General features: G+C 46.0%; 1 long non-coding RNA gene across 1 annotated transcript; it reads left to right on the top strand.

Moving 5' to 3' along the window:
• Positions 1 to 6,268: 6,268 nt before the first annotated feature.
• On the top strand, positions 6,269 to 14,236 carry LOC140422354 (uncharacterized). Its single transcript, XR_011947400.1, has 3 exons — positions 6,269 to 6,339; positions 8,758 to 12,431; positions 13,854 to 14,236. It is a non-coding gene; the product is annotated as an uncharacterized lncRNA (long non-coding RNA).
• The last annotated feature ends 3,152 nt before the right edge of the window (positions 14,237 to 17,388 follow it).

Here is a 17,388-nt window from a genome sequence, read left to right as displayed (position 1 = left end):
CGGGGAGAGGCCGTTCCCCTGCACTGTGTGTGGAAAGGAATTCACTAAGTTACCCAATCTGCAGGCACACCAGCGAGTTCACACTGGGAAGAGACCATTCACCTGCTCGGTCTGTGGGAAGGGATTCGCTCAGTTAGCCACATTGCAGGCACTCCAGTGTCTTCATACCGGGGAGAGGCCATTAAGCTGCACCGTGTGTGAGAAAGGATTCACTCGGTCAACATACCTGGTGAGGCACCAGCAAGTTCACGAGTGATGACAGGGGATGGCTTCTGCTGTAAGCACAACTGCGCCTATACTTCCTCAGGAAACTAAGGAAATTCGGCACGTCCACATTGACTCTTACCAACTTTAACAGATGTACTATAGAAAGCATCTTATCTGATTGCATCACAGCCTTGCCTGGCAACTGCTCGGTCCAAGACTGCAAGAAATTTCAGAGAGTCGTGAACACCGCCCAGTCCATCACACAAACCCGCCTCCCATCCATTGACTGTCAACACCTCCCGCTGCCTTGGGAATCCTTCTAAATTTCTGTCTCGACGTGTATATACAAGTTTTGTAAATGTTATGTTGTTTTTTGCATTTGTGACTCGGGCTGGTATGGATGGGTTCTTCCCTGAGGTTGAGGACAGATGTGAGAGGTACAGGAGGGGGCCTGTCAATCATGTTCACATGTTTTGGGTGTGCCCGAAGTTGGGGGATTCTGGCCATTGATTTCCGAGGTGGGGCTTTCTGGTGTTTCGGATCAGCCAGAGCTGCTGGAGGGGAAGTGGGTCTTCACCACTATGATTGCACGGCGGCGAATCTCACTGGGTTGGAGGTCGGTCGCCCCACCGAAGGTATCGGCATGGTTGGGGGATTTGGCGGAATTTCTGCAGTTGGGGAAGGGTTCTCCGAGGGTGAAGAGGGTTCTGCGTAAGACGGAGGGTCTTTCTGTCTCTATTTAAGGATGTTTGTCGCCCGGTGGGGGGGGGGGGGGGGGGGGGGGCTGGTCAGTTGTGAAAGGGATGTTGGGGTAGTTTAGGGAGGAAAAGGGGGAAAATGAGAAACTGTTTGAAAGCCAACGGTATTTGGTTGTTGTTTGTATAATTGATTGTATTTGGTATAAAATACATACATTAAAAACACGAACTAAAAGTCTAATGATCTTCTCCATTGTTGGTGAAAAAACCCATCTGGTTTACTAATGCCCTTTCGGGAAGGAAATCTGCCTCCTTCCCTGGTCTGGACTACATGTGACTCCAGATCCACAACAATGTGGTTGACTCTGAAATGGCCCAGCCACAAAGCTGTAAGAATCTGCAAGGATGTTTATTCCATAGAATGGAATTCTACAGTACAGAAGGGGACCAATCGGCCCATCGAGACTGCACCAACCATACCCAGAGCAGCTACCTCAGTCTATTCCCCCGCCATATCCCCATAACCTCACTTAACCTGTATATCTTTGGACTATGGGAGGACTCCAGAGCGATGGAGGAAACCCATGCAAACACGGGGAGAATGTGCAAACACCACACAGACAGTCACCCAAGGCTGGAATTGAATCCGGGTTCCTGGCACTGCGAGGCAGGAGTGTTATTAAGAATGAAACCGGACTATTTGCATGTCAAACATCAAAAGCAGCAATCAACAGACAGAGCTAAACAATCCAACAACCAATGGATCAGATCTGAGCTCTGCAGTCCTGCAAGTAACTTTGAGCCACACAAATGGCAGGCAATGACCACCTCCCTCATGAGAATCTAATCACCCCATTTACCCCACTATCAACATCTTGGGGGTTACCATTGACCAGAAACTGAACTGGACTAGCCATATAAATACTGTGGCTACAAGGATGGGTCAGAGGCTGGGAATCCTGTTGTGAGTCACTCACCTCCGAACTCCTGAAAGCCTATCCATTATCCAGAGGTCAGGAGTGTGATGGATCACTCTCCAGTTACCTGGATGAGTGCATCTCCAAAATTAGAGAATCACACACACTTAATGTGTCAAAAATAAAATCTCATCTCTCTCTCTGGCTCCTTTGCCAATTACATTGGAGGGACTCACTTTCTGATAAAAGAGTCTGTCAGGGATGGCACAGTGGTGCAGTGGTTAGCACCGCTGCCTCATGGCGCTGAGGCCCCGGGTTCAATCCCAGCCCCAGGTCACTGACCGTGTGGAGTTTGCACATTCTCCCCGTGTCTGCGTGGGTCTCACCCCCACAACCCAAAGATGTGCAGGATTGATGGATTGGCTCTCCTAAATTGCCCCTTAATTGGATAAAACATAATTCGCTACTCTAAGTTTATTTTTAATAAGAGCCTGTCAACCCCTCTCACCCACTTTCCCGAAAGTGCATCAATCTAATCATGAAAAGTCCGAAAAATCAAAATTTTTATAATAAATATTAATTAATGAAACAAACAAGATGATAAAGACAGAATGACTTGAGGGTCAAAGACAGCCAGAGTAAAAGGATGTTCACAATGTTCAGGATCCAAATTGTTTCTCTTTGTACCCTGTTCCCATGACTCCTTGCTTTGGACATGAGAACTGAACCCTGTGGGTCACGATACCATAACCCCCCCATCCCCACACATCGTCCCAAACCTCATGCCCTGATTGGTAGAGCCCCATTTCCAGTCCATCCTCCAGCACCTTCCTGTCTCTCTGTTGGTGAGGTGCCCATGGTAATGTGATAGGAGGATGTATTCGATCAATGATCAATAGGGAGTGTGTGGGGAACAGCGATTTATAGTTTGAGAGGGAAAAGTATGTTCTCTGATGACTAGAATTGTCAGTTCTGGATTTCTACCCTTTACTTACAGCGATGTCCTTTGTAATCACCTTTCCCAGGCGATGAGCAGAGAGGCTTTGCAGACAGGAAACACAAATCAAACATCCTTATTCTGAGCTGTGTCAGAGAAGGAATCATGGAATTTACAGTGCAGAAGGAGGCCATTTGGCCCATCGAGTCTGCACTGGCTCTTGGAAGGAGACCCTACTTAAGCCCATGCCTCCACCCTACCCCCGTAACCCAGTAACCCCAGCTAATCTTTTTTGGACACTAAGGGCAATTTATCACGACCAATCCACCTAACCTGCACATCTTTGTACTGTGGGAGGAAACTGGAGCACCCGATGGAAACCCACGCAGACACGGGGAGAACGAGCAGGCTCCACACTGACAGTGACCCAAGCCGGGAATTGAACCTGGAGCTGTGAAGTGACTGTGCTAACCACTGTGCTACCGTCCTTTTAGATTGGACACTAGACCAGTCAGTAACAAAAATAAGTAATGAAATTGAGTTCAGACAGAGATCTGCATGAACTGACACCACTTTGTTCACAGATTAACAGAGTAATCACTGTGCTTGAATCAATGTTATTCACTTTTGGAATTGAATGAAGGGTCAGATTAACTATATCACCGCCAGTATCAGATAGGTCTGTTTAATACAGAACAGGGTTAAACCCAGTGTCCAATATTAGAGGTCTCTGTGGCTGTTGGATGCCTGGTTTCACTGTACAGCTGACAAGCCCACAGCTTCAATGAACTGGTCTACCCAGGGTTTGTTTCTAAACCCTCATCACAACATATTACCTGGTTAGCTATTTATATATGGTCATCATGGTCAGACAGATAACACAAAGCTCAACCAGAAACTATGGTTCTTCTTTCTACTGATTCCAGCTCCTACAGGGAGTGACGGCATATCCAGTCCTCCGCTCTGTTACTGGGCTGTCATTGACATGGGCAATAGAGAGACAGAAGTTGCCTTAGGCTTAATGGGAAGTTGAAACTTGTAGCTCTAAATCAACTGTTTAAGATTTCTGAAAAGATAAGTAACTTTAAATAAATTCTAAACCCAGTGAACAAATTAAAGAGTCATCAGGCAAAAACTTCAGGTTTTATATCTTTTACTGCAAAAAACTAGAAGCAATAATGGATAAACACTATTTTTATTAGGAATGTATCCCTTAAACAATAAATAGACTTTGCCCTTTTACTTTAAATTTTTTTTTTAGAGTACCCAATTTATTTTTTCCAATTAAGGGGCAATTTAGCATTACCAGTTCACATACCCTGCACATCTTTGGGTTGTGGGGGTGAAACCCACGCAAACACAGGGAGAATGTGCAAACTCCATACGGAGCCGGGATCGAACCTGGGACCTCGGCGCCGTGAGGCAGCAGCACTAACCACTGTGCCACCGGGCTGCCACTTTGCCCCTTTACTTTAATATGGTAATGCCGACATTGGACTGGGGTGAGCACAGTATGAAGTCTTACAACACCAGGTTAAAGTCCAACAGGTTTGTTTCGAATCACTAGCTTTCGGACCACAGCTCCTTCCTCCGGTGAATGAAGAGGTGGGTTCCAGAAACATATACATAGAGAAAGTCAATGATACAAGACGTTACTTTTGAATGCGAGTCTTTGCAGGTAATTAATCTTTACAGGTCCAGACTGAGTGACTGGAGAGAGGGATAATCACAGGTTAAAGAGGTGTGAATTGTCTCAAGCCAGGACAATTGGTAGAATTCTGCAAGCCCAGGTCAGATGGTGGTGGTGGTGGGGGGGGGGGGGGGGGGGGGTGAATGTAATGCAACATGAATCCAAGGTCCTGGTCAAGGCCGTACTCGTGTGTGCGGAACTTGGCTATAAGTTTCTGCTTGGCATTGTCGCGCATCCTGAAGGCTGCCTTGGAGAGGCTACTCCCACTTAATAATAATAATCTTTATTTTTGTCACAAGTAGGCTTGCATTAACACCGCAATGGCGGCACAGTGGTTAGCACTGCCGCCTCATGGCACCGAGGTACCAGGTTCGATCCTGGATCTGGGTCACTGTCCATGCAGAGTTTGCACATTCTCCCCGTGTTTGCATGGGTTTCGCCCCCACAACCCAAAGATATGCAGGCCATGCTAAATTACCCTTTAATTGAAAAATATGAATTGGGTACTTTAAATTTTTTTTTAAACCACGGCAATGAAGTTACAAGTCGAATCATTCTGGCGCCTGTTAGGGTACACTGAACGAGAATTCAGAATGTTCAATTCACCTAACAGCACGTCTTTCAGGCATTCCAGAACAAGAGGTTCTTAGGATAAGAACTTTAGGATAAGGATAAGTCTTAGGATAAGATGGCCGGCATGGTAGCACAGTGGTTAGCACAGTTGCTTCAGATCTCCAGGGTCCCAGGTTCGATTCCGGCTTGGGTCACTGGCTGTGTGGAGTCTGCATGTTCTCCCTGTGTCTTCGTAGGTTTTGTACGGGTGCTCCAGTTTCCTCCCACAGTCCAAAGATGTGCAGGTTAGGTGGATTGGCCATGATAAAAGGTAGATTGGCCATGATAAATTCCCCTTAGTGTCCAAAAAGGTTAGGTGCGTTGATTGGGTTACGGGGTTGGGGTGGAGGCGTGGGCTGGGCTGGGGTGCTCTTTCCAGGGGCTGGTGCCGATTCGATGGGCTGAATGTCCTCCTTCTGCACTGTAAATTCTATGATTCCACCGGGTGTTTCAATTTCCTCCCACAAGCCCCGAAAGACATGCTGTTAGATAATTTGGACATTCTGAATTCTCCGTGTGTGGTCGAAAAGGAAGTTGGGCTTTTCAGAGTAACTTCATTGCAGTGTTAATGTAAGCCTATTTGTGACAATAAAGATTATTTTAAAAAAGAGGGAGGAAAATCTGAAGAGTTGAGGAGAAGCTGCTTCTCCCAAAGGGCTGTGAATCTGTGGAATTCACTACCCCAGAGTGCGGTGGAGCTGGGACAGTGAGTACATTTAGGAAGGAGTTAGACAGATTTTTCATCGGGTTGAATGGCCTAATTCTGCTCCTATATTTTATGACCTTATGAAAGGGGGAGACATTGATTTGCTCCCAGATGTTGCCCAGAGGAGGAAGTTTTAGTCTGAAACACATTGTCCAACCTCCACATTGTGACATTACAAAGGAGTACGTCCTTAATCAATAAGTCTGCTCCGAGGTGACGTCACTGCCCAGCGCGCAGAGGCGGGAGTCCCAAAGGTTTCCAGGCAACCGGCTGACAGTTCCGGCCGTCGATGATCCACCCGTCCTCTAACCCGGGACTGCGCATGTCTAAGGGAAGGGGACGCTGCGCATGTGAAGTGGAGCTCACTTCCGCTGACCTTACTGCTGAGGTGTTGACCAATAGGAAGATGGGAGGACCGGAAAGATTCTGCTCCTCCACCAATCAGAGCTCCCCCATTGTCTCAATGCGGAAGCTGGATATGGTGTTTTCTGCCGAGCAAAGCTGTTGTTCCGCCAACCCTGGGTGAGCTTGAGCTGCACACAGACTGAACCTTCCTCCTGTCTGCAACATCTGTGAGTAAAACACTTTCTTTTCTTCCTCTTACCATTTATTGTCTCATTCTGACCTTCAATTGGTCACTTGCAGCAACTGAAGGGAAAGGAAGTGAATCCAGGGAGGGTGCAGACTCTGGAGAGCGTGGCCCAGGTCTCTCTCTCTCTGGCTGTCTGAAAGACATTGACATCCTTTGCTCCCTCAGCTTGACACATTTATTTGTCTGGCGAAAATGATGGTCTGTTTCCTAATGTTCACATTTAAAGGGCTGGTTTCCCCAGGAGATGGCTGACATTAAAGGGAACAGTAAACAGGACAATCAAACCCAACCAATTACTTCCCTGTCGGAATACTCCACCAACAGCAAAGTGATGGAAGGAGTCATTAACAGCGTTATCAAGTGGTACTTGCTCAGCAAAACCCGCTCACAGACGCTCAGCTTGGGTCCAACCAGGGTCACTCAGCTCCTGACCTCATTACAGCCTTGGTTCAAATATGGACAAAAGAGCTGAATGCCAGAGGTGAGGTGAGAGTGACTGCCCTTGGTATCAAGGCAGCATTTGACCGACTATGGCATCAAAGAGCCCCACCTAAACTGAAGTTAATGGGAATCGGGGAAAACTCTCCAGTGGTTGGAGTCATACCTGGCACAAAGGAAGATGGTTGTGGTGGTTGGAGGTCAATCATCTCTGCTCCAGGTGTTCCTCAGGGCACACTCCTAGGCCCAACCATCTTTAGCTGCTTCATCAATGACCTCCCTTTCATCATAAGATGAGAAGTGGGTTTGTGGATGACTGCACAATGTTCAGCACCATTCGTGACTCCTCAGATAATGAAGCAGTCCATGTCCAAATGCAGCATGTCCTGCACAGTGTCCAGATGTTGGCTGATAAGTGGCAAGTTCCATTTGTGCTGCACCAAGTGCCAGACAATGACCATCTCCTTCAGTGGTATTAGCATCGCTGAATCCTCCACAACCAACATCCTGAGGGTTACCATTGATTAGAAACTGAACTGGACTAGCCATATTAATATGGTCACCACCAGGGCAGGCCAAAGACTACAGCGAGTTACGCACCTCCTGACCCCCAAAGCCAGTCCACCATATACCAGGCACATGTCAGGCGTGTAATAGAATAATCACCACTTGCCTGGTTGAGTGCAGCTCCAACAACACTCAAGATGCTGCTCTACACCATCCAGAACAAAGCAGCCTGCTTGACTGCTCCCCATTCCGAACCACCAACGAACAGTGGCAGCCATGTATACCATCTACAATGTGAACTGCAGTAACTCACCAAGGTTCCTCCGACAGCACCTTCCAAACCCATGACCACTACTATCTAGAAGGACAAGAGCAGCAGATAACTGGGAACCCCACTACCTGGAGGTTCACCTCCAAGTCACTCACCAGACAGACTTGGAAATATATCACCCTTCCTTCATTGTTGCTGGGGCGACATCCTGGAACTCCTTCCCTGACAGCACAGGGGATGTACCTACAACTCAAGGACTGCAGCGGTTCAAGAAGGCAACTCATCACCACCTTCTGAAGGGCAACTGGGGATGGGCAATAAATGTTGGCCTCATCATCGACATCCACACCCCGTAAATGAATTTTAAATTTTTTTATATCGGACAGAGATATATCTAGTGTTATATGGAATGTATTATATATATTATTGATGGTTCTGTAACAAAATACATGTATTATTATTTCTAGTTTTGTAATATAGTACTGTACCTACATTATATATTTCCAGTCATACAGTCATTGCAGCACTGACAGAATCCATTTGGTAGCTCAAGTCAATGCTGACTCTCTGTACAGCAATCCAGTCAGTCCCATTCCCCTTCGATATCCCTGTTCCCCTGAAAGCTTATTTTCTTCATATTTTATTTTGAATTATTGATCATCTCGACTTCCACAATCCTTGTGGGCAGTGGGTTCCTGATCATGCCCACTCCATGACTAAATCAAATTCTTCCTCAGAATCACCCCATCTCTAATCAGTAAATATACTTAAATGGAGAGTCTCTACTCTTGTACAGGTTGTTTGTGAGTTTAGATTTGTTGATCAGCACCAATCAGCACCTTCATAACAATTGGGAGGGGAAGGAAGTGAATCCAGTCTGTATATTGCACACATTTATCATCCAGTAACAGAGACATATATCTGTCTGGCAGCCTCTGTGTCCAGGACAGGAAGCAGTGAGCTTGGAGAGATCGATCAGCCTGAATCAGTGCCTTCAGGAGAATTGGGAGGGTGAATATTAGATACAGCAGAGTGAGACTGGAGGGAGAGTGTGTGGAATCGAGATTTAGAGCATTTGAGGGAAAGAGAGAGAGCTAACAATGTTTGATAGAAACTAGAATTGTCTGTTCTGAATTTCTATCCTGTACTGACAGTGATGATTTTTGTAAAATCTTTTTGCAGGAAGTTAGAACGAGAGGAGTTTGAGGTGGATATCTCAAACTAAATATCCCGTCAAGAACTGGGAACCAAATATCATCGACCTTTGAATCTAGAAGGAGAAATGTTTGTCTATTCTGTCTGCTTCAAGAGATTTTAAACATCAGTTTGTTTGGAAAAGCACTGAGACACACACAAACCCACGTGAGATTGTTCCAGTGCACTGACTGTGGAAAGAGCTTTAACCAGTTACACAGCCTGAAAAAATACTATACCATTCACAGCAGGGAGAGACTGTATAGGTGTTATGTGTGCGGACGAGACTTTGACTGATCGTCCAGCGTGGTGAGACGCAAGATCACCCGGACCATGGAGAAACCATGGAAATGTGAGGACTGTGGGAAGGGATTCAAAGGCCCGTACGGGCTGGAAAGGCATCAACGCAGTCACACTGGAGAGAGGCCATTCACCTGCTCTGTGCGAAGGGATTCACAGCCCCATGCAGGTTGGAAAGGCATCAACGCAGTCACACTGGAGAGAAGCCTTTCACCTGCTCTCAGTGTGAAAAGGGATTCACTGACATTGGTAACTTGCGGAGACACGAACGAGTTCACACTGGAGAGAAGCCATTCACCTGCTCTGACTGTGTGAAGGAATTCATTCAGTTATCCCACCTGCAGAGACACCAGAGAGTTCACACCGGGGAGAGGCCATTCACCTGCACTGTATGTGAGAAGGAATTCACTCGGTTATGCCACCTGCAGGCACACCAGCGACTTCACACCGGGGAGAAGCCCTTCATCTGCACTGTGTGTGATAAGGGATTTGCTCAATTATCCGGCCTGCGTAGCCACAATGTCACTCACACCAAGAGCAGGCCCTTTAAATGCTCTGTCTGCAGGAGGGGTTTCAAAAGCTCACAGCTACTGATGTCCCACCAGCGCATTCACACTGAGGAGAGACCGTTCAGCTGCTCTCACTGCGCAAAGAGCTTTAGAACCTCATCCAACCTGATGAAACACGAGCAAGGTCACACCGGGCAGAGCCCGTTCACCTCTCCGACTGGGAAAAGATTCACTCGGTCATCACTTGCTGAGCCACAATGTCACTCACACCAATGAGAGACCCTTTAAATGCCCTGACTGTGGGAGTGGGTTTCAAAAAGCTCTCAGGTACTGATGGAACACCAGCGCATTCACTGTACAAAGAGGTTTAGAACATCATCCACATTGCGGAGACACCAGCGAGTTCACACTGGAAAGAAGCCATTCACCTGCTCTCACTGTGGGGAGGGATTCACTCAGTCGTCCAACATGCTGAGACACCAAAGGGTTCACAAGTGATGTTGGGTTAGATTCTGCTGTTTTTCCTGCTGTTAACCACATCCAGGACTGAACCTGGAGTGGGTGGAGGGGTTTGTCTCCTCGTCAACTCCTGGTGCTCGGATGTGGCGACCCTGGCGAACTACTGCTGCCTGGACCTGGAATACCCGACTGTGAAGTGCCGTCCATACTGCCTTCCACGGAGTTCACTTCTGCCATCATCATGGCGGTCTACATCCCACCCCAGGCGGAAGTGAAGTGGATTGGATTGGATTTGTTTATTGTCACGTGTACCGAGGTACAGTGAAAAGTATTTATCTGCGAGCAGCTCGACAGATCATTAAGTACATGGGAAGAAAAGGGAATAAAAGAAAATACACAATAGGGCAACACAAGGTATGCAATGTAATACATAAGCACCGGCATCGGATGAAGCATACAGGGTGTAGTGTTAATGAGGTCAGTCCATAAGAGCGTCATTTAGGAGTCTGGTAACAGCAGGAAAAAAGCTGTTTTAGAGTCTGTTTGTGCGTGTTCTCAGACTTCTGTATCTCCTGCCCGATGGAAGAAGTTGGAAGAGTGAGTAAGCCGGGAGGGAGGGGGCTTTGATTAGAAGAAGGCGCTTGATCAATTGTACACCACTATAAATAACAGTGAAACAGAATACCCGAAGGCCTTGTGCATAGTGGCCGGGGACTTTAACCAGGCCAACCTCAAGAGTGTGCTGGCAAAATTCCACCAACACATCTCCTGTCCCGAAAGGGACCCCAACATCCTTAACATCCTTGACCACTGCGACACAAACATCAAGGGCGCCAGGTCTGAGGCGTTCAACTCAGGCAACCCGGATCTATACAGAAATCTAGATACGACCTCCGCAAAGCCATCAGGGACTCCAAGAGACAATACCAGACTAAGCTAGAGTCACAGACTAATGACGTGGACTCTCTCGTCGGTTGTGGCAGGGCTTAAACAACATAACAGGCTACAAAGTAAAGCTGAGTAGAATCTTCAGCAACAGCGCATCCCTCCCCGACAAACTCAATGCATTCGATGCTTGTTTTGAGCAGGAAACCAACAAACTGTTGTCAACTGTACCAGCAGCCTTGGACACACCCATACCCACCGTCAGCCTCCAAAGTCAGATTGGCCTTCTTGAAAGTGAACCCTCGTAAAGCGATGGGTCCAGACGAGAACCCAGGTCATGAACCCAGATCCTGCGTTGACCCACTGGCTCTGCGGAATCCTCAACCTCTCCCTACTCCGAGGTTCCTACCTGCTTCAAGAAGACCACCATCATACCGGTGCCAAAGAAGAAGCAGTCAACGTGCCTTGACATCGATCATTATGAATTGCTTCGAGATGTTGGAGACATCAACTCCATACTCCCAGCATTCCTTGATCCACTGAAATTCGCACACCGCCACAACCGGTCCACAGCAGCTGCCAACTCCCTGACCCTATACTCACCCCTGGATCATCTCGAAAACAAGCACTCCTACATCAGACTCTTATTGATTGACTACAGCTCCGCCTTCAACACCATAATCCCAGCCAAGCTCATATCAAAACTCCAAAACTTAGGGCTTGGCTCCTCCCTCTGCAACTGGATCCTTGACTTCCTGACCCATAGCCACAATCAGTAAGGATAAACAACACCTCCTTCATGATAGTCCTCAATACCGGGGCCCCACAAGGCTGCGTACTTAGCCCCCTACTACACTCATGATAAACACAAGACTGTGGCAAAATTTGGCTCCCGCTCCATCTACTAGTTTGCTGAAGACACGACCGTAATGAGTCGGATATCAAACAACGATGAGTCAAAGTCCAGGAGGGAGATGGAGAACCTAGTGGCATGGTGTAATGACAACAATTTCTTCGTCAATGTCAGCAAAAGTAAGGAGCTGGTCATTGACTTCAGGAAGCAAAGCATTGTACACACCCCTTTCTGCATTAATGGGGCCGAGGTGGAGATGGTTAGCTTCAAATTCCGAGGTGTGCACATCACCAGCATTCTGTCCTGGTCTACCCACATCGACGCTACGACCAAGAAACATATACTTCCTCAGGAAACTAAGGAAATTCAGCATGCCCACATTGATTGCCACATGGGCAGCACGGTAACACATTGTTGCTTCACAGCGCCAGCGACCCAGGTTCGATTCCCGCTTGGGTCACTGTCTGTGTGGAGTATGCATGTTCTCCCCTTGTCTGCGTGGGTTTCCTCCGGGTGCTCCATTTTCCTCCCACAAGTCCCGAAGGACGTGCTTGTTAGGTGAATTGGACGTTCTGAATTCTCCCTCCGTGAACCCGAACAGGAGCCAGAGTGTGGCGACTAGGGGATTTTCGCAGAAACTTCATTGCAGCGTTAACGTAAGCCTACTTGTGATAATTATAAAGATTATTATCATTGACTTTTACCAATTATTACAGGTGCACCAACTTTTACAGGAGCACCATAGAAAACATCTTATCTGGCTGCATCACAGCTTGTGTTATGGGCCAGAGTTTAGAAAACTCCAAAGTATATCATGGGGTTCACCTGACCTACAATTGTTTATTGATTTTGGTTCCGATGAGCACAAGGGCTGCCTTTCAGGTGTTATTCAACAGAGGCCTCAAGCACTTTTAATCAAAACAAGCTTTATTCGACGAATTTAGTTAACATTTTTATAAACACACACAGTAAGCATTTTTATAAATTACAAAGATAAATACCCCACACAGCTACAGTAATCTATGTATAACCCTTAATAAATTCCCCCCTTTAACTGTTCCAATTTAATAACAAAATCCCATAAACCAGTACCTCCTTTTCAAAGGTGTGGCCCAGCACACAGCACTCAAGACCTGGTTTGGATGCTCTTGTTTCCTTTCCAAAACAGCAGGTTTGAATTCCTTCCAGAAAACAATTATTTCTTTTCAAGTTATCAAGCAGTCTGGAAACAGCTTTTAAAATGAAGATAGAGAGAGAGGCCAAAATACTCCTCTTTCTGAGTACAGCAGCCAAAAATGTGAAAGCGAAAGCAAAAAACACAGAGTCACAAAACAGCCCCAAACCAAAGTGAAAGTAAAACCAACTCCCAGAGCCACAGCCCAGCTCCACCCACACAATGACATCACTGAAGCCATGTGATAAGACAAAAACATTTCTTAAAGGGACTCTCATGACACTTGGTATGGCAACTGCTCAGCCCAAGACTAAGAAACTACAGAGAGTTGTGAACACAGCCCAGTCCCTCACACAAACCCGCCTCCCATCCATTGACTCTGTCAATACCTCCCGCTGCTTTGGGAAAGCGGGCAGCAAAATCAAAGACCCTTCCACCGAGGTTATTCTCTTTTCCAATCTCTTCCTTGGGCAGGTGATACAAAAGTCTGAGAACACGTAATAACAGATTCTAAACAGCTTCTTTCCGCTGTTACCTGACTCCTGAATGACCCGTATGCTTCACCCGATGTCTATGTATTTAAATTGTGTATTTATCATATGTCCCATGTTTTTTCATGCATAAAATTATCTGTCTGTATTGTACACAGAACAATACGTTTCACTGTACCTCGGTGCATGTGAATAAATTTAATCAAATCAAACTTTGTTCATTCTGACACTTGGTGAAGTGGGAGGGTCGGAGGGTTTCTTTCTGCTGGATTGGCCGGTCTCACGACTTTGCTTCCAGTGGGCTGATGCTCTTTGAGCCTGGGGGAGAGCACGTTTCCACTGGAATGATCCACAAAGGCTGAAGTACATTTATTTTATCCTGGATGGTAAATAGTGTTATTCCCCCACTACAGGTGGATCTAAAAGAAACCAGATGGGTTTTTACAACTATCGACAATGCTTTCATGGTCAGCGATGACTTTTAATTCCAGATTTTTAATTAATTCAAATTTCACCATCTGCCGAACCTGGATCCCTATTGCATTACCCTGGGACTCTGGATTGCTAGTCTGGCTATTGTTTCCCGAGATGTATTGTGTGAGAGATGAAGTCACTATAGCCAATAAGTGAGCTGTTTGAGTTGTTTCCTTGACGTCCTGTACTTTCCCACTAACTTACAGACAAAACAGCAGCACCTGTACTGTGTATAAACGTGTGTTATTGTAACTACTCCCAGAGATGCTTCGGTTCGCTGAAGCATTCCCTGCATGTTTGTAATAAAGATTCCTAAACTTTAACCAACTCTGGACTCCGAGTGATATTTGTCCCACAACAACCTGGTGTCAGGAACAGGATCCACTGACGGCTCTGATTAAAGGAAAGTCCCCGTGGAAAGCAGATACCGGGGTGAGTATTGTTTGTTTTATACCACCCGTGTTTAGTTCAGTCAGACTGACCACTGGGGACACCTCAGAACTTCAGGGATCTGTTTCTGGTCTGTTTCTTTGACATTCATTCAATGTAATTTCAATAACTGGAACATTTCAGGCAGGAAATTGTCGGTTTTACACCAAGGATGTGTTTGGGGGCGATACTGAAGTCCCCGTGACCGAGAGGGTTTTGTAGCTGCTGAAAAATGAGGGGATAAAGCCATACGGGAGGTGAAACAGAAAGAGTTAGGCAGTTGGACAGAGTTTGGCGTGTGTTCCGAGGTCCCAGATCGGGGTCAGCCAGCATCATCACATCGATGGATCTGCACAGAAAAGGTCCAACCGGATGGCGCTTATAAGGCCCAAGGTGAGGTTAGTGGCACAGGGATTTGAAGAAGCTTTGGGAGATAAAGAGGTCAGAGTGGACTCACCCACAGTGGGAAAGGTAATTTTGAAATTTCTTTGGCCCTTTTCGTGACATTTTCCCGGAACTTTCAGTCAAGAAACATAAAAGCTGCATTTGCGCTGGGGGATCACCTCCAGAGGGCAGTGTTTCTGCAACCTCCCAAGGTGCCAGATGTATGGAAGACTGAAGAAGTTCAATAAGTTTGTCTATGTTTTGAACGATGTTTTGTTCAATGTTTCAGAGTGTATGGCACTTCTCAGTTAGATCAGTTTTGTCCAAGTCGGGTTGTCTCTACCTGAAGGCAGAAGCTGCCGTGCTTTATTGGTACCATGGCAGGAAACTCTCGGGCAACTTTATGATGCATGTTGATGACTGCCTATGTGGTGGTACTAGTGAGTTCCAAACCAATGTTACTGACAGGATCAGAACAACATTTAAGGTTGGAGTCAGACTTCTGGGACCTTTAAATAAATTGGATTGGAAATCGGGCAGTGTGGGTCTGACGTGACTTTACATCAACAATCTCATGGAGACAGTATGAACCCTGTCACAGTCAATGGGGCCGGGGCCTCACAGAAAGATGAAGGTGTTTCCAAAGCTGGGACTGAGCTGCTGCAAAGTTGAATTGACGAATGGGGCACACAGGCAAGGCCGGATACAAGTTTTGATGTCTTCGAGCTGAGTTCTGTAATGAAACATCCAGAGGTCGAGGATATTTAACGGGTGAACAAAACATTAAAAAATACAAGATGGAGAAATGTGTGTTGAAATTTCCATCTTTGGGTGAGCTGCAAGATATAAAATGGATTTTTTTAGTGATGCCTCACTCGGATGAGCCTGGCTCAGTGTCTGTACACTGAGTGATGTTTAAAAATCTCTTTCAGCAGAAGAACAGACAAACATTTCTCATTCTAAATTCAAAGGTCGATGATATTCAGCTCCCATGAATCGAGTGACTCTGTCACATCTTGATGTGATGTTTGGTGTGAAATTTCTGTCTGTAACTCCTCCCCTTCTAATATCTTGTAAAAGGAATTTACAAAAGCCATCACTTAGTGCAGGAATGTGAAATTCGATCCTATTGTAAGATCCGGGTTTGGCTCCAATCTGAATTGTAACACTCAAATCAATTACATGTCAGACTGTGTTGTGAAAGTTACCTGCAGCTCCTGACTAGTTGCAGACCATTCCGGGTACAAGAATATTGTCACAGAATTTATTAAGTTAACTGTAATAAGTACAAAATCACAATAATTAACAAAGGCAGTGGATCAGTCCGTTCACTCTGGATCACCAGCTCTCAGCTTCCAGGTGACTGTGGAGCTGTCTCTTGTTCTGTTGACTGAAGTCTATCCTCTTACTTCTTGTTGTGTTGTGCACCGAGCTCCAGAAAATTGTAGCTCATTAACCCTTTCTAGTACCTACCTCTACGCATGGCTGGTAGTATCCTGTGGTTCTGATTGGCCCAAGTAGCCCATGATCAGTCCCTGATTGGTTAAATGGGGTACGATCAATGTCTGATTGGTCTCTGAAGGATATTGGTCACCTTGCTGATGTGTGATGTCACTTTCTCATTGTGGTGTCACTTTCTCATGATTAATATTCGTCAGGCTCATCGTCCTAACTGATACCATAGCACCACTGAATCTCTAGAGTGCAGAAAGAGGCCATTCAGCCCATCAAGTCTGCACCGGCCCTCTGAAAGAGCACCTTATCTAGGCCCACTCCCCCACCCTATCCCCATAACCCCACCTAACCTGCACATCTTGGACTGTTGGAGGAAACTGGAGCACCCAGAAGAAACCCACGCAGACACAGGGACAATGTGTAAACTCCACACAGACATTGACGCAAGGCCAGAATTGAACCCGGGTCCCTGGTGCTGTGAAGAGGTTGTGCTAGCCATTGTGTCACCGTGCTGAGATGATACATCTTCAGGTGTCATGTGTAACTTCTTCGTGATTGTCAATGACTGAAGCAAGTTACTTAAATACAAATAACTGAAAGTCCACAAGATACACAAACTTAAACTAATACAGCAATTCCTACTGAACACAAAATAAATTTGTAACGGTGATCGGTGTGCTACAGTTCATGTAGCAAGATACACGTTACAAAATATCATTTTCTGTTCATAAATTACATGTTCACAAGAAATAAAAGTCACAGAAAAGACATAACTACAACACCATCACAGAAACTGATAAAACCACAATAATGCAGAAAATCTGTTGTACAATTTGAAGGAAAGTGACTCTTTTGCAATAAGTTAAAAAGCAAATACAATTTAAGACAGCATTTCTCTAGCATCGACACGTAGTAATAATAATCGCTTATTGTCACAAGTAGGCTTCAATGAAGTTACTGTGAAAAGCCCCTAGTCGCCACATTCCGGCACCTGTTCGGGGAGGCCGTTACGGGAATTGAACCCGCGCTGCTGGTCTTGTTCTGCATTACAAGCCAGCTGTTTAGTCAAATCCTGCAATAACAGAGATTCTCATTCATCATTAGTCTTGTGGTAAAACCATAAAATTAAACCTACTTTAGCCGAAGACAATATGGCACAAGTCACTTGTCAAGGACGAGTGCACCTGAATACAGAGACTCAGAGTG

The sequence above is a fragment of the Scyliorhinus torazame genome, chromosome 5, assembly GCF_047496885.1.
Source record: "Scyliorhinus torazame isolate Kashiwa2021f chromosome 5, sScyTor2.1, whole genome shotgun sequence".
NCBI classification, from domain to species: Eukaryota; Metazoa; Chordata; class Chondrichthyes; order Carcharhiniformes; family Scyliorhinidae; genus Scyliorhinus; species Scyliorhinus torazame.
This window is presented reverse-complemented; position numbering and strand designations above follow the sequence as displayed.